This window comes from Monodon monoceros, unplaced genomic scaffold, assembly GCF_005190385.1.
Source record: "Monodon monoceros isolate NGI ecotype Baffin Bay Population unplaced genomic scaffold, NGI_Narwhal_1 Super_Scaffold_2, whole genome shotgun sequence".
Taxonomy (NCBI): Eukaryota; Metazoa; Chordata; class Mammalia; order Artiodactyla; family Monodontidae; genus Monodon; species Monodon monoceros.
Window position 1 is genome coordinate 40,001,022 of NW_021703776.1, and position 22,712 is coordinate 40,023,733.

The 22,712-nt window shown below is 34.0% G+C and overlaps 1 long non-coding RNA gene across 1 annotated transcript; it reads left to right on the plus strand.

Moving 5' to 3' along the window:
• Positions 1-191: 191 nt before the first annotated feature.
• On the plus strand, positions 192-8,534 carry LOC114901993. Its single transcript, XR_003795344.1, has 3 exons — positions 192-215; positions 6,474-6,547; positions 8,035-8,534. It is a non-coding gene; the product is annotated as an uncharacterized LOC114901993 (long non-coding RNA).
• The last annotated feature ends 14,178 nt before the right edge of the window (positions 8,535-22,712 follow it).

The following is a 22,712-nucleotide window of genomic DNA, read 5'->3' on the forward strand; positions in this document are numbered from 1 at the left end:
ATTATCCATCTATTGAAGTTTTACTGTTTCTTTAAGGTTTACCTAAGATACTCATCTTCATCATCATTATTCTCTTGGATCCATTAAATTTCAGCATCCTCTCTGCTTCCTCTCTCAGCCCAGGTAGAAACAGCCAAGGTGAATAAGGTTTTTTGCTTTTGTTTTTAACAGGAATCTGGAGGTTTGAGGTGTGGAGCCTCATGGTTGAATTCAAGGTAGGTGTTTTTCTAGAATGTTAATGCCCAAGGGGAAATGTTAGATAGTTTAATCCTTGAAATAAATAACAGTGTTAATACTGTAATTAATTCATTGTGCAATTCATTGGAATGAGTTAGTAAAAAAAAACCAAAAAACAAAAAGTTGGCTTCAGTGGTCTTCATTATCTAAATCATAAAATCTAGAGTTGAGAGGCATCTCATTTTATTTCCATTATTGCATCATGACCACAGAATTGTTGAAATTAAACGTATGTGAAAGACAGGAAGTACACCTTTTTTTCCAAGAGAGGGAAATGCTTCAAGTATTTTATTTATTTGCTTTCCTTTGGTTATAAATAATGAAAGAATGTAATTAAAAATACATTTCTTGGGCTTCCCTGGTGGCGTAGTGGTTGACAGTCCGCCTGCCGATGCAGGGGACACGGGTTCGTGCCCCGGTCCGGGAAGATCCCACATGCCGTGGAGTGGCTGGGCCCGTGAGCCATGGCCGCTTAGCCTACACGTCCGGAGCCTGTGCTCTGCAATGGGAGAGGCCACAACAGTGACAGTCCATGGCCACAACAGTGACAGGCCATGGCGTACCGCAAAAAGAAAAAAAATACATTTCTTTTACTGGTCATCCTGCTAAATTGTATTAACATGTTTGATTTACCAAATGATTTAAGGGTTTAAGCATGGAACCTGAAGTCAGAAGACTTGAGTGTTGTGAGGATTAAAAAGGTAATGTATGTAGAAGCCCTGTGAACACAGTCAATAAATACGGTTACTAATCAGCAAGGGCTCTTAACCCCAGTACTTATCAAAGGCAGGTGATTATTAAAAGTGAAAATGCACTCTAAGGAAGTATATTTCCACCCCTCCTCTCTATACCAGACAAACAAGAACTTTTAAAAAAGTCACCTTTTTAATTTTAGATCAGCCAGGATCTAGGACTTTTTCTTTCACCAATTAGTTGGTTTAAAATTGCATATAATACTATAACTATAAAGGCATGGTCATGGCTCAATACTACAGTGAAGGTTTTATTGGTCTTGAACGTCTGCTGTTGTGATAATTTATTTCTTGTAAACCTATTTACCACAGCAGATTGATTCAGCACTTTCTTCATAATATTTTTATTATATATAAATCACCTATTATTATTATTACATAGGAAATAGCTAACCCCTGTGAGATTACTGAGAGAAGACATCATCATTACTTTAGGCGTTTACATATTAGAGAATGCATATAACCAAGAGAAGGGTTGAGGATACAAGGTCTCATAGAGATTCATGATCTAAAATGATAGTTTTGCTTTAAGATTATGTTTATGCAAATAGAGATCTGAAGATAATCATGGTTTTAAAACTATGATAGGGCTTCCCTGGTGGCGCAGTGGTTGAGAGTCCACCTGCCGATGCAGGGGACACGGGTTCGTGCCCTGGTCCAGGAAGATCCCACATGCCGCGGAGCGGCTGGGCCCGTGAGCCATGGCCGCTGAGCCTGTGCGTCCGGAGCCTGTGCTCCGCAACGGCAGAGGCCAAAACAGTGAGAGGCCCACGTACCGCAAAAAAAAAAAAAAAAAAAAAGAATCACCCATAATCCCCACCCCATAGAGATAACCATCATTAGCATTTTGATGCATTTCCTCCCAGTGTCTACATATTTTTAAAATGAAGTATAATTGAACTATATCATTATGTTAGTTCCAGATGTACAACACAGTGATTCAATATTTCTACAAATGATCACCATGATATGTCTAGTTACTATCTGTCACCATACAAAGATATTACAATAGAATTGACTATATTGACTATATTCCCCATGCTGTACATTTCATCCCCATAACTCATTTTTTTGTACTCTTAATCTCCCCCACCTTTTCACTAGTCCAGCCAAACCTTATCCCCTCTGGCAACCACCTGTTTGTTCTCTGTATTTATGAATTTGTTCTGTTCATTTTTTTTAATATTCTACATATAAGTGAAATCATACAGTATTTGTCTTTCTCTGTTTGACTTATTTCACTTAACGTAATACCCTCTAGGTCCATACATACTGTTGCAAGTGACAAGATTTCATTCTTTTTTATGGCTGAGCAATATTCCATTGTGTATATATATATATATATATATATATATATATATATATATATACACACACACACCACATTTCTTTATCCATTCATCTATCGACAGACACTTAGGTTGCTTCCATAGCTTGGCTATGATGCTTCAGTGAACATAAGCGTACATATATCGTTTTGAATCAGTATTTTTTATTTTCTTTGGAAAAATACCCAGAAGTGGAATTGCTGGATCTTGTGGCAGTTCTATTTTTAATTTTTTGAGGAACCTCCATACTGTTTTCCCACAGTGGCTGTACAAATTTCCATTTCCACTAACAGTACACGAAGGTTCTCCTTTCTCCATCTTTACCAATGCTTGTTATTTGTTGTCTTCCTGATAATATCCATTCTGACAGGTATGAGATGATGTCTCATTGTGGTTTTGATTTGCATTTTCTTGATGATTAGTGATGTTGAGCATCTTTTCATGTGTCTGTTGGCCATCTATATGTCTTCTTTGGAAACATGTCTATTAATTTTAACATTAATTTAATCTACTATTTTGGAGACACAGCATAATCTTGGCATTTGGTCATGTCTTGGTTTATAAAAGTCAATATTATTTCAGAATTTTAAAAAATTCTTATTCCTAGATTTTTTATAATTGAATATATGATACATTTGTGTCATATATATGCACATATACATATATACATATGAAACTAAATATATATATATTTAGCTTTTATTTATGTTTGTTGCTATTCCAATAATAGGCTTATCTTCAAAGTTAAAGGAGTAAAAGTTATACAAGTACATCCATAGATGATATGAAAGGATTTGACAATATTTAAAAGTTACAAAAAGTTATATTTAGAATAATATGGAGCAATTGGAAAGTTTTTTATAAAAAGTGAATGAAAGAAAAGTAAAACAAGATACACATTGGTATGTTCATATTTGGCTTTAAATTGTAAATAAACATATATTACTTTGAGTATTTTGTGTGTGCCATGTACTGTTTAAGTGTTTTTACAAGCATTGCCAACCTAATCATACAACGATCATATCAGGTGGGTGCTACTATTATCATCTCCCTTTTCACAAAGGAAAAATGGAGATAGAGATGGGATAAGAAATTTGTCCAAAGTCATATTTGTACTCAGTGCTGAGTTGGCACCTGAACCCAGGCAATCAGAGTGTTGAACTCACCATTTAAACCACAGGAATCATCTCAACATCTACAAGTGTCAATACTAACATATCTAGGTCCTAACCAGGTGAGATAGCCTAATTCATGAAGAATAGTAAATTGAATTGACATGTATTTAGATTTACCTCAGTAAGACTATGGTTTTTTTAATCTTAGAACCAGAGGTAGAGATTGAGAGTTGATAGGACCTTGGGGAATATACAGTTCTTGGTTCCAGGAAATGACATAATTTGTAAAAGTAATCTAACTACAGAATAACATGAATATTTTAAAAATCAAAAAATATTCTAAACTAATGTCAAGAAATTTGAAATTCAAAGCAAAATGGGTATATTTCTAGAAAATGTAAAATGCCAAAATTAACAAAAGAAGAAACAGAAAATCTTAATTGACCAATATATGCTAAATAAACAATGCCGCTTAAAATGCAAAATCTTTTCTTCTGTAAAGTACCAGATCCAAGAAGTTTTATATGTGAGTTTTACCATGTATATCCTCTATTGTATACTAATATATCTGGAAAACAGGAAAAAAGAAAAGCTGCTAAAATTATTTTCATGAAGCAATTACAGCACATAAACCCCAATGAGGGCAGTTCAAGAAAATAAAATTACAGTTTAGTTTCATTTATGAACATTAACACCAATATCAGATCTAAAATTTTATCCAACCAAGTAAAAAGTGAGTTTTGTTTAAAGGAAAAAATAAGATAATCTCAATATATTAAAAACAAATAAAATCCCTTTACGTCAACATTTTTAGAAAACTAGATAGCTAGGAAGAAGGGAACTTTCTTAACCTAATGACATAATAATAAATTACGGCAATAACATATCAAATGGGAACATTTTAGAATGATTTCATTTAAGATTGGAAAAAACTAATAAGAAAAGACAACAGGAACCCCAGTATGTCAGTAATTTTCAAGAGGGTACAGGAAGGTGTGGACAATGAAAGACCAGAAAAAGAAATAGAAGATATTAGGAATTGCTAGAAAGAAACAAAACTCATTATCTGCAGATGATAATCTGAAAATTAAAAGTCTAAGAATCCTACTGACAATCTGATAGAACAAGAAAGTTCAACAAGATTATCAAATGATTAGAATAATGTGATATAAAATAAGATACAAATTCAAAAAATTTAAAATATATAAAATTGGATGTGTCTATGATTTCAGAGTAGAAAAAGATTTCTTAAACAATACCAAAAATAGCATGAAATATAAAGGGAAAAACTGATAGCTACATGGAACTAAAGATATGGCTTTAAAATTGGACAACGAAGACAAAATTAAATGATGGGGGTAGACTGAGTGAAAAATCTTTTCAATTTCTATAAATAACTAAGGATATCAAGAATATATACAAAAAAAAAGAATGCAGAAAGAATAAAGTCAAGGAACTTTATGAAAAAATGCTGTAAAGATATGGAGTCATGTGGCCACTAGATATACAAAGAGTGTTCATTGATTTGGGCCTCGCTATTAATTGAAGGAACTACATAAACAGCCAATATTTGAGTGTTTACAAAGGTCAGCCATTATTCTATGTGCTTTTAAAGTGTAACGGTTCTGTTCTGATCCTTACAGCAACTCTATGAACTAGGCATCATTATTGTCTCATTTTACAAATTAGGAAACCAGGAACAGAAAGTCCCACAAGTAGTAAGTGGGAGAGCTAGCATTTGAGGCAACACTCCTCACCTCTACAACCACTACAACTTTACTGCTCTGTTACACCATTTCATAGCCAGCAGGTTGTTAAAAATTAGAAAGATAACATGAAAGGCTGGCAAGGATGTGGGGAAATAAGAAATCTCATATAATATTTAGAGGGGCAGCTCTAACATGATGTAGCAATCTCGACAGCAATCTGACAGTATTTAGTGAAAACTGTAGGCATATCTTTTGTGCCCCCAAATTCCACTCTTAGATGTGTACTCCAGTGATATTGTTCACAGATGCACAAAGAGGCATGTACAGTGATGCCCACCAAAGCATATTGTGCTAGAAAGAAGTTGAAGGCAACCTAGAAGTCCAAAAACAGGAAAATATTTTTTAGGCCTAAGTAACGTGTGGTATATGAATATGCAAGAGAGGAATACTAGTGCCAGAGGCAATGATCAGCATGGAAAAGATAGCAGTGTAAGCAGATTTCAAAACTATAAAGTTGAATAGAATAGTAAGAAACAGAATGTGATGCCATTTGTGCCATTAAAAGCATATCTACATTAATAAAAATGAATTTCATGAATGCACACATTGCAAATGACCATGAACCCTGTGGAATGTGGACTGGAAAAGCATACATTAACTGCATGTGAGTGGGAGCCTGGTGGGGGTAGGAAGGGGACTGATGATGCAGGAAAGAATGAGAAAAATCATGAAATAAAACATAAAAGAGAGAAGGTGCACTGGTTGACAATAAAAACTTGCCAGGAACCAAGGAGTATAATCAATTCAATTCTGTGCACCTGAGATCCAAAATCCCAAAGCAAACAAAATTAAAAAGAGCAACAAAATTTTAAAAATCTATCTATCCATCCACCCATCCCTCCATTCATCCATCTATGTGACAGTTTTTTAAAACGTCGGCATATATATATATATCAATATATAAAATTTAGACCTATTATAATAAAAATTATGTAGGGATTTAAAGAATTTCTGAGGCCTGAAGAATAGCACAGAGAGGATTATTGAAGTAGAATGTAGTGATTCTAATTCCATTTTTTCCTGTATGTTCTTTTAGTTTGTGTGACAGAAAGAAACATCTTTAACCCAGGAAGTGTTTCACATGAATTTTAAAACCTGGGTTACTAATTTACTATTTTATGACTGTCTGATTTAAGAATGTGTAGAAAAATACTGGTTTCTATGACATGAAATCCTGCACCCTTATAATAACCTATCATTACAAAAACGTTCAAATAATTAAGGATAATATGCTTTATATTGCATTTATGTTGGCCTTTCTTTTTTTTCTAGTTTCAAAGCTTATAATGACCCAGAAAATATATTTGCTTAATGAATCAAGGAAACTGCAAGAAGGAAACAGCATGGTGAGTACTTAAAGAGAAGCCAGAAAAATGGGGAAAATATTCCCTCCCTTTCAACTACATTCTTTCCAATGGTCTTAATTACTATCCTCTTGCATTTATGGCCTTTATTAAGTATTGCAATATCTAATTATTTAAATAATGGCAAAAATGCAATGTATATATTCCTTAACAATAAGAAGTTAAAAGATAAAAGCATCTCATTCTCATTTAGAGATATAGTAAAATACTTATGAGTAAAACAACACAGAGTCTGGGATTTACCTTTAAGTACACCAGGAAGAAAGTTGGGGAGGGATAGATGAAATGAAATTGGCAAAGTGGTAACAATTGTTGTTGTTGAGTGATGGGAGTTTAGGGATCCACTACTCTCTTAAGCCAACTTTTGTATAAGATTTAAATTCTTCATCTTAAAAAATTTTCCTTAAAAAATTATAAGTTCTGGCTCTGTGTGATTTTAAAAATCATTTTGCTATAATTGCATTCTGAAATATTTACGAAGTGAATAAAGCTCCTAAAGCTGCATGGCTGGACACATTTGGGAAAGCTTATGATGCCAGTCCAAAAGGCCAGCCACATTCAGGATGAAGCACGGCCTGACACACGTCTCCCATTTCCAAAACAACTGGCAGGTGTGGGCTGCTTTTCCACGTGTGCAGTAAGCATTAGCAAGATTTCTTCGAGTTTATGTGGGGCAGCTCCTGTCTACAAACGTTGCTTTCCCTTTCATTGAGCAATTTCAAAATTAAACTGTCAAGTAATGAGTAGTTATTATAATCAAATAACTCTGCAAAGGAAGTTTCATTTTTTGTTTGTTTGCAATTTCCAAAAGACAGTACAGAGAACAGTTGCCCAAAAAGATTGGTGAGTGAAATTGGTTAATGTTATTGACACGGTTTAGACTGATGAGTATTTTGTTTCAGGGAGAATTTTCTACATTAAAATACCTGCTGAAAATTAGTGACATTTATTTTAAAGTTCATACTTTAAACATTTTAAATTATGAGTACTAAAATCTGAAGGAGAATGTTGAGAGGCTGATGAGAACTCTGGAGGTTTCTGCCAAGCAGTTCTTCTGATATAACAATATAACTAGTTGGCTTCTTTCCCTTGTCATATCAAGTAAATTAAGCTAATTTTTTAGAGAAGGTTGACATCTTTCAAAATGTCACCAGGAGGTTAACTTTCTTTTGTCATTTGGATGACCAGGACAGATTTTCAATTTACGTAGCCTTCAACTTTCCCACGTGGGATTATGAGACTAAAAGTGAATCATTTCTGCAGAAAGTACTCTGCCCATCTGCTAAGAAAGTTTTAAAGTTTCATGATGAAATAGAAATAGAAAAAAAAAGTTTAAAGTTCTACCTCAATAAAAGAAAAATAGTTTTAAATTTGAATATTTTAACTGTTTCAACCAGTGAAATAATTGAATGTTCTCCTACATTCATTAAGAAATACGGCAGTTACATTTGTTTTTTCTTCTGTCCTAGAAAACATAGAAAAGGCTTTTTTCAAGTTAAAGAGAAGAATGAAACACCGGTTTGTGCATCAAATTTTGTAGACAAATGAATATATCAAATACTTGGTAGTTTAGGAGATATAGTTTAGTGTGGTTTTTAGAGTTGGTTTTCCAGTGATAAAATTAGAGAGGAAAAAATGCTTGAAACCTGTTTCCTGCCCTTTTCATGACTGTAGCTCTTATGGGCACTGAGTATAGTAGTTAGGAATCTGTACTTTGCATTTAAAAACAAAAAACAAAAACCCAACTACCTGGGTTTGATTTCCAGATGCTCCATTTATAAGCCATATGGCCTTTGGCAAATTAGTAACCTCCTCAACCTCCCGAACTATAAAGTGGTGGTGATGAATATATACCGAACATACACGCACACACACACACACACACACACACACACACACACACAGATATATGAAAACAGGCACATTGTTGTAAAGGTTAAATTAGATTGTGCATAAAATATACATAACAAGTAACTAGAACATTTATAGCATATGCTCAATAAACATTCAGTTATTATTTGCACTAGGATGGCATTTACATTTAACTGAAAATATATAGCAATGTAGAGGGTATTATGCTAGCTAAGTGAAATAAGTCAGACAGAAAAAGACAAATACTATATGATTTCACTTATACATGGAATCTAAAAAACAAAACAAATGAACAAACATAACCAAACAAAAACAGACTCATAGACACAGAGAATAAACAGGTGGTTGCCAGCGGGGGTGGGAGGAGGGGGAACTGGGTGCAGGTAGTCAAAAGGTACAAACTTCCAGTTATAAGATAAATAAGTACTTGGGATGTAATATACAGCATGATAAATATAATTAACCCTGCTGTATGTTACATATGAAAGTTAAGAGAATAAATCCTAAGAGCTCTCATCACAAGGAAAAAATTTTTTTCTATTTATTTATTTTGTATCTATATGAGATGATAGATGTTCACTGAACTTATTGTGTAATCATTTCATGATGTATGTAAGTCAAATCATTATGCTGTACACCTTAAACTTATACAGTGCTGTATGTCAATTATATCTCAATAAAACTGGAAGAAAAAAATAAACTATATATAGCAATGAATATGTATAACTGGCAAAATAATTGTTTTGAAAAGATGTTTTAGAAACATATTTGTTGTACGAATGAGATAAAAATGCAGCACGGTTGAATGACTCTTAAAAGTTGTCCTAAAATTCCCTGAAAGAGACAAAATTTTTCTCATTGGAAAACTACTTTACTTGTTTTAAACTGCATCTGGTTTGAATTAGATTTGGAAATCACTGCTCTGTTTTTCTAAAGTAAATGCTGGATAATCTCCACATAATCCTGGTGATGGCATCAGTTTTTTTTTTTTTTTTGATAGTCACTTCATTTTTCAAAACTTTCACAAAGAAATATAAGCAGCAGTTTATACCTGGGTCTTTACCGATTGTTAATGCAATTGTTTGACCATTGACAGTAAGCATGTGACTAGGTCCATCACTAGCTCACCATTGTTGTACAACTGTATGCAAATATTGAACATTTCTTCTCACTGCTTTCAACTCAATTATCAATATTCTCACCAACCTCAGAATTAAATCAATATTATTGTGGCACCAATAAAAAGCTTCTCATCATACAAGTGACAGTATTTTCCCCCAAATCTATTTCTTACCTAATAGGACCTTAATATTTTAAATTCACTAATCCTCCATTTTATTCCAGAGAGATATTAATTGAGAGATCAGACAGAATTCAGCTACCTATTGTTGGAGAAGAAAAGGTGCCCAAGCCTTTAAAAAATGCACAAGAGCTCTCAAACTGCTCATGGATGACTCAGAGGAGAAAGGCTAGGACCCTTGGGATCCTAGGAGCTTGATGACATTATCCAGGCCAGGCCGTTTGGTCTACTGTCCTGTTTCAGGCCAGACCCATTCAGAGAATTTTAATTAAAGGTTTAAGAGATGCAGGTTCTGGAGAACAACTGTTGAAATCAATTCTAGCTCTGTCACTTACTGGGTGATTTGGGCTAACTGTTTGCGGTCTCTTTAAAAAAGGAGAATACTAATCTCTAGTTCATGTGGTAGTTCTGAGGATTAGTTAAATCAATCCATGTAGAGTGCTTAGGATAGTGCCTAGCACAAGGTAAGGGCCTAGTGAATATTAGCTATCATCATCATCACCATCATTATACATACCCAGACTAAAGCCCGTATAGACAGAAATACATAACTACATATATGCACACATGCACATACATACATATAAATATGCAGTATGAGCCAAAATAGTACGTCTTTTGGTTTTGTCTTACAATATTCACTTACCATGGACTACTTTTTCAGGTGAGTACATGTAGATTTATTTCACTGAAAAATTGCTGTGTTGTAGCACATTATATTGATGTACTATTCTTACATTGGTGTACCTTTAGTTTTTCCTTCCAGGCTTTTTGCTTTACAAATAATACTTAAAACTGCAGTGTTCTATACATAACTTTGCATATAAATGGCACTCTTTCTGAAGAATAGATTCCAAGAAGTAAAAGTGATGGATCAAATTGTATATCTATTTTTAAAAAATTGATTGATACTCTAAAGTATTCTCCAAGTATATTATGCCTATTTTATACTTACAAAAACTGTAGAATACTATACATTTCTACAGACCCTAACCAGCATTTAATGCTATTAATTTAATTATTGCAAATCCAGTGCATATGATATTGTATTGCATTTGGTTTTCATTTGCATTTCCCTGCTAATAGTGAAGATGGCGTATTTCCTTATATTTATTGGCTGTCTATAGGTACCCTATGACTTTCAGGTTCATATTATTTATATGTTTTTATATGTATGGTTTCTTTTTCTATTTCTTTCACTATTGTGTATATCAGGAATATTAACTCCTTGTCTGTTATATGTGTTACAAATATTTTCTCCAAGCCTGTTGGTGGTTGTATCTAGACATTTCTCCTTTTTAAGTGGGCCTTTCCACACTGACCTTAAAATATTCACTCCTACTGTCTTCTAATAATCTTATAGCTTTGTTTTTGCTCTTTAGATATTTTATCTGCATATAAAATAGTTTTGCATTATTTTGGTGGTAAATAAATAGCTTAAATATGTTGGTAGCGAATTTCCTCATAATTAAATATATGTGAAATCAGAGATAGAAACTGAGAGATGGATGGGACTTTAAAGATTATTCAGCCCATAGTCCCATCGTGCTAGTCAGATGATTAAAACCCAGTATGAGAAAAAGAAGTCATTTACTGCAGCACTAAGGGTAATGTGATTTGAATGTTAAGGCTTGATCTGAAATTGCTTCATATGACCAGAGCATCTCTTCCCATGACATTTCTTGCCACACGGGTCTGTATTAAGCAATTTAGCTGGTAGTATTCTCAGGTTTAGCTTCCCCTTCTCTGAAATCATAGTCCTTTATAGCATTATTTCAGGTAGATAGAAATCATTTTTGAACACTTTTTCTTTCAACATAATTTTTTTTCAAAGGTCTTACTGAGAGAGCCAACTTTTGATTTGGCTCAACCCTTCTGAAAATAATAAAGTTTAATATTCCACCTATAAATATCTACCAGACATAAAAATATTCACTGTTCTAGGCCAGACCCAGGTAGGAAACATATAACTTGATTGTTAAACTATGGAAACAAAATTTTAAAGGGACAAAAATTTTAAAGGGACAACTTGTGGTACAAATTTGCTTGTTTTTGAGAGGGATGATTTTAGCTTGGTTTTAATTTTTATTAGCATTACTTATTAGCTTTTATTGTTTCTTTTCTATTTGCTAAAGTAATGTATAAACTGAAGAAAATTTAGAAAATATATAAAATATTAAAAAATTGTACTCTGTGTAATCACTTTAAATATTTTCATATATACTTCCTAATCTTTTATGTATATAAATGTGATATTTTGAGCAAAATTAATATCATATTGCACATGATTTTTCTTTTTGAAATTTACATTCATTATTTAAAATAGCGGTTGAAAATTATGAGATTTAACGTTAAAATCTGGGAAGATTTGTGGCAGCTCAATTTATAATCTGCTGTTGTCCTTGGGGAGAAGGTATCCCTTTTACATGATGTTCATTTTTAAAGCTTTTCTCAATTCTTAACCTTAATATTTTGTTCCTCACTCTCTGAGAAAACTAAATATAATAGCCAAATTGTCTAAGAAGGTCGCAAATACTGAGCCCAGGCACTCTGGAGCCTGCGCACCACAACTAGAGACAAGCCCGAGCGCGGCGACTAGAGAAGCCCACGCGCTGCAGTGAAGATCCTACCTGCCACAACCAAGACCCGACGCAGCCAAATAAATAAATAAATAAATATTTTAAAAAGGGACCATAGTATTTTGCTTCAACAGAAATCTGGGATGAAATGAATAAGCTCTGTATCAAATTAAGGTTACTGAGCAAATTTTCCCTGTGAGGGGACAAGTATTTGAAAAATATAAAGGATACCAGACCAATGCAGCAAGTGGAGCTAAGAAAACAATGAACTGTTATAGAATGTGTACTTCTCATTCTAGGACACAATTCAAAGCTAATACAGCAGTGAATAGAGGTAAACGTACGGTTTTGAAAACATTATTTAGAGAGTAAAAAAGAATATTAAGTATCTAAGCCTTCAAATAAAGAAGACAGAAAAGGATTAACAGAATAAACAGACAACAGCAAACAATTCAACAAGGGAATAATAAAGATAATGTCATTAAATGAAATGGAAGACAGAAATATGATTTACAAAACTGAAAGCTGTTTTTTTAAAGATCAGTAAGTCAGACATACATTTGAAAAAATTGATCATCAGTAAAAGATTGTGACTGCAAACAACATACAGAATGAAGGGAAATAACTAAAGATATAAAAGACGTATTGAAACGTATCAAATTATGTTGTGAATAATACTTTAACAGTACATCAGAAAACCACATTAAATGGACAATGTAAAAACGTAGTGACAAAATTAGTAAAAGGTGAAAAAACAACTTAAATAGGCTAATAGCCACTAAATATATCGTATTACTAATGGTAAGTTTTCTCTTAGAAAGCCCTAGACAAGGAAAAGTTTATAGGTAATTCCTACTACATATTCAGGGAACAGTGCTAATCCCTAGTTTCTACAAATTGAACCAAAAAATAGGAAAAGGGGAAAAATGCCAAGCTATTGTTATGAGTCCACATTAATTTTCCTTGGCCACATTTTCTCAAGAAGACGTCTTTTAAAAATCATTAAGAAAAGAGGTTTTGGGGGGGGCAGAGAGGAATAGATTGGGAGATTAGGATTGAGATATACACACTACTATATATAAAATAGATAACTAATAAGGACCTACTGTATAACACAAGGAACTCTACTCAATACTCTGTAATGACCTATATGGGAAATGAATCTAAAAAAGAGTGGATATATGTATATGTATAACTGATTCACTTTGTTGTACACCTGAAACTAACACAACATTGTTATGTTATGCATTGCCACTGTTGGGAGTATATCCGGAGGAAACTATACTTGGAAAACTCACATGCACCCCAATGTTCATTGCAGCACTACTGACAATAGCCAAGAATGGGATTCAAACAAAAGCCCATCAAAAGAAAAATGGATAAAGACGCTGTGGTACCTATACACAAGGGCATATTAGCCATCAAAAAAGAAGGAAATAATACCATATGCAGCAACATAGATGAACCTACGGATGACCATACTAAGAGAAGTAAGTCAGAGAGAGAAAGACAAATATCATAGGGTATTACTTATAGGTGGAATCTTAAAACTGATACAAATGAACTCATTTACCAACCAGAAAGAGACTCACGGAATTAGAAAAACAATTTAGGGTTGCCAAAGGGGAAACATCGGGGAGCAGGGTTAATCAGCAGTTCTGGATTCACATATACACACTAATAACACACACCATCCAAAAGGACGTACTGTATAGCACAGAGAAGTCTACTCAACAGCCTGTAATAACCTACAGGGGCAAGGAATGCGAAAAAGAGTAGACATACATCTATGTATACCAGAATCAAGTTGCTGCACACCTAAAACCAACACACCATTGTAAGTCAACTATGCTCCAATATGAAATGAACATTAATTTAAAAATAAACCAAATGCCTACAACATTCCCCGTAGGCCCCAGTGCAATGGTAAATACAAATATACTGAATGGTGAATGTAATGAAATACTACTCAGCCATAAAAAAGAAGAAAATTTTCCCATTTACAACAACATGGATGGTCTTGGTGGATATTATGCTAAGTGAAATATGTCGGATAGGGGTTTCCTTGGTGGCACAGTGGTTAAGAATCGCCTGCCAGTGCAGGGGACATGGGTTCCATCCCTGGTCAGGGAACAACGATCCCACATCCTGCAGGGCAACTAAGCCTTTGCACCACAACTACTGAGCCTGCGCTCTAGAGCCCATGACTGACAACTACTGAAGCCTGCACACCTAGAGCCCGTGCTCCGCAACATAGAAGCCACCGCAATGAGAAGCCCACGCACCACAACGAAGAGTAGCCTGCACTCACCATGACTAGAGAAAGCCTGCATGCAGCAATGAAGACCCAATGCAGCCAAAAGTAAATAAATTAAAAAAAAAAAGAAATATGTCAGAGGAAGACAATTACTGTATGATATGACTTATATGTGGAATCTAAAAAATAAAACAAACTAGTGAATATAACAAAAAAGAAACAGACTCACAGATAAAGAGAACCAACTAGTGGTTACCAGTGGGTGAGGGACGGGGGAGGGACATCATAGGGGTAGGGGATTAAGAGGTACAAATTACTATGTACAAAATAAATAAGCTATTGTACAAGGTTATATTGTACAACACAGGGAATATAGCCACTATTTTATAATAACTATAAATGAACTATAACCTTTAAAAATTGTGTCACTATGTTGTACACCCAAAACATATAATAGTGTACATCAACTATAACTTAATTTAGAAAAAAGAAAAAAAAAAGCTATGCTATAGGTATGCTCTGGGTGGTGTTCATGCCTGGATGGACAAGGATATTCAAACAAGATGGGTGAGTAGGGAAGGCCAGAAGAAGGTTGCTGGGAGGATGACTCCCAGGAAATGGTCAAAGGCATGTGAGGAGTTAGTGAGTTGGTATGCCCAGGCTTCTCAGAGGACAGGACATAGCGTTACTGAGGCAAGGAATACAAGTGTTGTTAACACTTCTGTGTGGAAATAGAATGTTTCCTGTTGTCTTGAAAGGAGGCAAAAGAACGTGGAATGGTGACATGGTCACTGGTAGTTTTCTAGAATTCGGCTGAAATCTAAGAAAAATAATAATTATCTGATCAAGGGACTGGATTCTTTCAGACTCCACTTAAAATGGTTTAAGCACCACGCAAATACTTCATTTATAATTCCTAGGATAGTAGAGCTCCCATAGGATAAAGTACACAGTAGTAAAAATAGTCATTTGAGTAGTAATTCTCAAGAGTTAATCTAAGTATTCAACAACAAATCTTAAAATTTTTGCTCACTGTTCTTGCATGTCTTAGTAAACTTTTCTTCCACAACGATCCATAAATGCACTGTATGCATCTGGCCACCTTCTGTGTCTCTTAAGGAAGATGGTACAAAGGAAGTTAGCAAAAGCAAACGTGTATCGACTTTAATTTTCATTTATCGTTTTAAAATTGCTATTTAATAATCTTTGCTTTAAAAGCTTGCTTTGCATGCCAAATGCACATCTTGTTCTGCTTGGACATACAGGGCTGTTCAAAGCAGCCTTATCTGTCCAGGGGAGAATTTGAGCCATGAAGTATGTGTTTCAGCATCTTTTTCTGAGTGTATGACAGAGTCTTCTTGTCAGTCCTTCTTACTTGAGTGCAATTCACTCAAAATGGGCTGCTCCAAATAAAGTGGGAGTAAACCTGGGTAAGATTCCTCACAATCTTCAGCCCTCAATCCACCATGCCAACTATCTTTGTAATAATAAAAAAAAAAAAAATCCAAAATTCTAGATAATCCACTATTTGCATTTTAAGAAAAATCAGAAATCTGCATGCTTTACTTTTAAAGATAGAAGTATCTTTCACTCCAATAAATGAAAAACTCCTTCATTAAAGCAATCATTAACGACAGTGCAGGAGACAAACCACAACAGCCATAGAGAAAGAGGCAAACTCACCGTGTGTGACACAGATTTAATAGGCCACAGGGCTTTTGGTAAAATTAGCGTTGAATCCCAGGTGCATTCATGAGGCTTGTAGGTGATAAATCTTTCTGTAGTGTTCTGCTGACCTTCCTTCAGCAAAGGGCATCCAGTTACTAGAGACAGGAAGACAAATGAGAAACTTAGCAATTACATTAGTCTTTGTTCATGATGTCTCTCAGAATATGGTCTCATTTTTGGAGATAAGGACCCAGGAGTAGTAAATTGCTGGGCAATCTATAAATGCGAATCTTAATAAAAATTTGCTTATCCTGTCCACCCTTTCTGCTGGAATTAATTTTGTCCTTCTTCCAGCTTCAATTCAAATCCTACCCTAGTTTATTCCCTTGGAAACCTCTTTTTAAAACTTTTTCACATTAGTGCTTTGTGACTGGAATGGCATATTTTGTATTCTATCTTATATTTGACTTAGACATTTCTTAACATCAAAGGCTTGGTCTTATTGGTCTACAAACTATTCTTGGTATTTTCTCCATAGTGACTCATATATCAGGAAACTTGAGGTGTACCAATTTAATTACACACCTAGAGAAGATCTTTTAAATTTAATCCATGCCAAAATGTATACATTGTTTGCAAATACATTATCTTAATTTTCCAATTATAAAATTATTTGCTACTCATTTTGAAAAGAAGAAAACAAAATTCAACCATTATCCCACTATCCAAAATCAGCCACTGTTAACACCTTATTGTTTTGTTTATAACTGATATGCAATTATAATATGTAAATACAGTATGTATTATTCACCCCATCCAAATAAAAAATGCTGCATTATACAAATTAAGTCTGCATAAACACTATACAAATAGCACCATAATAATAATAATGGTATGTATATTTACCATGTGTTAGATGACACATGCTTTACATACATTAACTAAGTGCTTTACATATGTATAACAGATTTAATGGTCACAGTAATTCTATGATGAAGATTCAACTATTATCATTCCCATTTACAGATGAGGAAACCAAGATATAGACAGTTTAGGTAATTTAGGGCAATGAAGCCAAGATTCAAAGCTATGCAGCTTGCTTCTGAAATGTATACATTAACTCATTGGTTCTCTACACAGAACACATTGAGTTACAAACTCAATCTTTAATAATATATTAAAAGTTGTGGATAAGAAAGCATATGAATTGTTGCCATTAATTAACTGGGCATTTAAAAAATTTACTGTATCATTAAAGGTGATAAGTAAAAAATACTTTTTAAATTATTTGCCTTTTATGTATTACTATCAATATATAATGCAGAAAATTTATTTTTTTGCCATATTCATAACCTTATTATAATAACTTACCTGTACTTAAGTGTTGTGACTTAAACTTTAATCATTTTGGTCCCTTTTCTAAGTTGTCACAAAACTTGGTAAATTATATTGGTACTAGATATGTAAAGAGAAGATTGTGTTACTACTAATAAATATTGTTTCATATTGCTAACATTCAATTTGGAATTTGGTTTTTCCAAATATTAAATATTTCACCAGTAAAATGCAATTTTGAGGGTTTTGTTATAGCATTTAAAACTTACCTATAAACATTTGATAGAATAATCTAAGATTCAAGACAGTGTATAACCAATTAATTTATGGTGGAGTGAGGACTTGGATTATCCTTCTGTGAATAATTCAGAAATGATATTTTAAACAGGATGAAATTAAAGGAATCTATTCAGAATTTGGTAAAGTAATCTTAAATGCAAATAGAGTTACATGCTTTATTTCTAGAGCTGAATTTATTTCAGGCAATAGGAAAAATATTGAACAAAGCTAAAATAATTTGCTGAGGCTGAAATAGAATAAATATTGACTTTTTAGTAAACTATAAAACAAAGTTTTTTTAACATGGTTAAAATGAACTAATATAAACTGAAAAGTCCCAGCTTGGTATTGACATATACACACTACTATATATAAAATAGACAGCTAATAAGAACTTACTGTGTAGCATAGGGAACTCTACTGAATATTCTCTAATGAGCTATATGAGAAAAGAATCTAAAAAAGAGTGGATATATGTATACGTATAACTGATTCACTTTGTTGTACACCTGAAACTAATACAACATTGTAAATCAACTATACTCCAATAAAAATTTATCCAAAGTCCCCCATTCCTTGAACTTTTACTTACCCAAGTCATATAATTCTAACTTTAACTAGTGAAATATTTAAATAAACCAATGGCATTTGATATTTAATTGACCTCCCCTCATCTCGAAATGGTAACATATTTCATTTACTACATATAAAAATGTTTAGCTGCCCTGGACAAGTAGAGAAGGTTATGGATCAAGGCATCTTGAATTTCCCAACTTTTATCCGAATAGCTCCCAAGAGTTCACTTTTATTGACTATCTCAATATTCCAAACCCTATTGTAAGAAATTTGTATATAATTGTCTCCTTCATTTACTTAAAATAACCATATAAAACATATAGTATTGTTATCTTAAAGTATAAATAAGGAAAGAGGCTTAATAACTTGTACAAAATTATTAGAAAGTAAGAGAACTGGGATACACTGATCCCAGAGGCCATGCTCTTAACTGCTTCCCTATATTTTCCCAATGGAATAAATTTCTTCCTTTTTCTAGAATTTTTTTTGGTATTATCATTCCTATTGCTTCACTCTTTACCTAACAAGAATCGTATTTATAAGTTAAATTATACACCTAAGAATAGGATATATCCATATACTAGTGGAATTATTTTTTGACTTCATTTGCATCTCCTTAAATATATATTCACCACCACCACTTTAAATTAGAAATTCTTGCCTATATATTATTTAAATTATTAATCATTAGACTCATTTAAATAATACAATATCCCCTCTTTGTCAATTTTCATTCACTCATCCACTTGTTCCATGATTTGATTTCATTACTACTAGACTGTAAACTCCTGGAAACTGAGGTCTGTTCTCCAATTACACCTCAGTCCAAACTCTTCTTGAGCCCTAGAAAAGCCATCCCTAGTTGGTCATTCCAACTGGCAGATAAAACCCTATCAGAAACATTAACCAGACTCTTACCTCTCCTTGCTCATTCATTTATTGCTGAATTTGAGTTGTATTGTTCCATGAGAAATAAAGATGCAACTTTATACACATTATATTCACATATACTTTTTTTGCTCATGTAATAGTTGTTATAATTAAGAAATGAATAAAAATAATATATTTCCCCCTTATCTCTTTTAAGTTATTTAGAATCAGATGTTCTTTTTGTACCTGTGAAAAGTTATGTGGTTTTGGATTGAGGTATACATCATTTGGATATTTTCCATTTTCCACAAATATTAACTTCACTTTATATGAATCCAGATGAGGAAATGTAGTTATAAATTTAGGAGACATGGCCCTGTTGGGATGATTCCTTATGCTGGGAAAGTTAAGCATTGTGCCTGGAAAAATACTTTTTTTTCTCCTTTCTTCTTCCTTAATGGTCCTTGATGGCTTTTCTGGAAGTCTCAAAGATGTATACAGTTGGGCTTCCCTGGTGGCGCAGTGGTTGGGAGTCCGCCTGCCGATGCAGGGGATATGGGTTCGTGTCCCGGTCCGGGAAGATCCCACATGCCGCGGAGTGGCTGGGCCCGTGAGCCATGGCCGCTGAGCCTGCGCGTCCGGAGCCTGTGCTCCGCAACGGGAGAGGCCACAACGAGAGGCCCGGTTACCGCAAAAAAAAAAAAAAAAAAAAAAAAAAAAAAGATGTATACAGTTTATAACTAAAATCAGGAGGCTTTATTTTCCATATGTTGACTTTTATTTCAGATTGTGGTGCTTTCAGGACATTTTTTTTCTATTTGGAGTTGAGATCTTGTGTGGGACCCTGCTGTAGCCCCTTTGCAATATTCCTGCCTCTCCTGCCTTTCCGGGACTCAAAGGCGTGTTCACATGTTGGAATCTGCAACAGATATGGAAATTGGTGAAGTATGCTACTGTAGAACTGTGTATTGAATATTTTCTCTCTGGACCAGGGTGATCTCTAAAACATTTATGAAGCAGGAAAAAAAGCTCAGAAATGACAAGGAGTGTGTGTAGAGGGGATGAAAGTATCATGGCTGCTGCGAGTATTTATTCAGCATCGTTGTCACAGTAGTCACCACACTAGAGACTAGGGATTCAAAATGATTAACTTGAAATCCATGTCCTTAAGTAACTGAGAGGCTATTGGGAGAAAGGCATGAAAACAAAAACCAAACCTGTGTAACGTGACAGATACTACAATAGTGTTATGAGAAGCAAGGAGAGTGCTCAGCTAATTCTATCAGGAAAATAGAAGTGACATCAAAAGAAAAGTTATCATTTGAACTGATCTTGAAGAATAAGTAGAAATATGCCAGGGGGTAAAGGAAGGAAACAACATTTCACCAAGGCACAGAAAGTATGTAAAATTTGTCATAAGCTATTTCTAGGATTTCTATGGCCACCTAAACCATAATAAGTGCATTGTAGCTTCTACGATTGGGATCTATGGATAAGAATCATGGGTTTGCTCTTTGTTGATCTGTGACAAGGATATGGTTGGCACACTTCTAGGATTTAATGAAGGTGTTAGTATGTTACTAGACAATGCCAATGAATTTAAAATCTCCATGGAAAGAGGAATAATAATCAATTAAAATATATTTGGCTAAGTGGAAATAAAACAATGCTGGTTCCTGGGAAATAAGGATCTGAGGTGGGGATGAATTTCCTTGTCTTGTGCTAGAATCTTGTGTTGTTTGACAATAACATCAAAATAGAGGCTTTTCAAGATTCTAAATGTTATTATGCAGTAATTCAAAGTTGTGTATAAAGAGAAACTACTTTGGAGACACACTGAAAATGTCAACTGGAAAAAATTAACAATAAATATTTTGTAATATAAAATGATAAATTGTTTTTCAACTTCTAATATGAATATATATTTTTAATGACTATGGCCCATTGAGAGAAAAGCAAGAAGCATGTGTGGCAGGAGCTTAGCATATGTATATGAGGAGGCAGTGGAATATAAAGATAGAAAAATCAGTTGGGGTTATATTAGCAAAGGTCTTTAATGACACACCAAGGAATTTTAATGAATCAAAGATAATACAGAATTTCTTAACCAAGATAAGAAACACAAGAGGAGGATCAGTTTATGGAAAAAGACCATAATAATAAGTAGATTTAAACAAAATATATGCCCACTATATAACTGGAAGTATAGGCCTGTGGCTAAGTCAGCTTTTGCTGCAATAATGCTGTGTAACAAACTGCCCACAAACTCAGTAACAAAATAAATTAAAAAAAAAATTTTTGTTACAGGTTGTGGGGAAGAGGCAGTTAGGATTGACTGCTAACAAGTACAAGATTTCTTTTGGGGTTGAAAGACATGTTCTGGAATTAGATAGTGATGATAGTTTCACAACATTGTGAATATACTAAAAAACACTAAACTGTACATTCTAAAATGGCAAGTAGTGAAATTAAGTTATATAAATTTTATCTCAATTAGAAAAAACAAATTAATCATTAAATCATGTTGGATAAATTTCAGTAAACATAAAAGACAAACTTGTTTTCTGGGAAATAGAAAGAACAAGACTATAGGTGTTATCTAATTGAGTCCACTTAAATTTTGCAAAAAATAGTCAAAGGGAACATGAAAGCTTCTGCACAGCAAAAGCAATCAACAGAGTGAAAAGGCAACCTATGGAATGGAAGAAAATATTTGCAAACTGTTTATCTGATAAGGGGTTAATATCCAAAATATTTAAGAACTCCTTCAACTCAAGAGCAACAAAAACAAATAACCTAACTGAAAAATGAGCTAAAGACTTGAATAGACATTTCTCCAAAGAAGATATACAAATGGCCAACAGGTGTATGGAAAGATGCTCAACATCACTAACCATCAGGAAAATGCAAATCAAAACCACAATGAGACATCATCTCACACCTGTCAGAACAGCTATAATCAAAAAAATTAAAGACATTAAGTGTCGGTGAGGATGTAGAAAAACTGGAACACTTGTACACTATTGGTGACAATGTAAAATGATGTAGCCACTAAGGAAGACAGTGTGGTGGCTCCTCAAAAGTTTAAAAATAGAACTGCCATATGATCCAATAATCACACTTCTGGGTATTTATCCAAAAAATTGAAATCAGAATCTCAAAGAGATATCTGCACTCTCATGTTAATTGCAGCATTATTCACAACAGTTAAGATACAGAAGAAATCTAAATATTCATTGCTGGATGAATGAATGGTGTTGGAGGAGGTCATCGTGAGGAAGTGACCACCAGTTGACCCGTGAGCTGGACCTAGGCAATCAGACGTCCCTTACCCCCTACCCTGTCCTTAGAATGTATGCATCACTTGCCTTTCCTGCTCTAGAAGCTGCCCAAGGACACAGCCTTGAAATA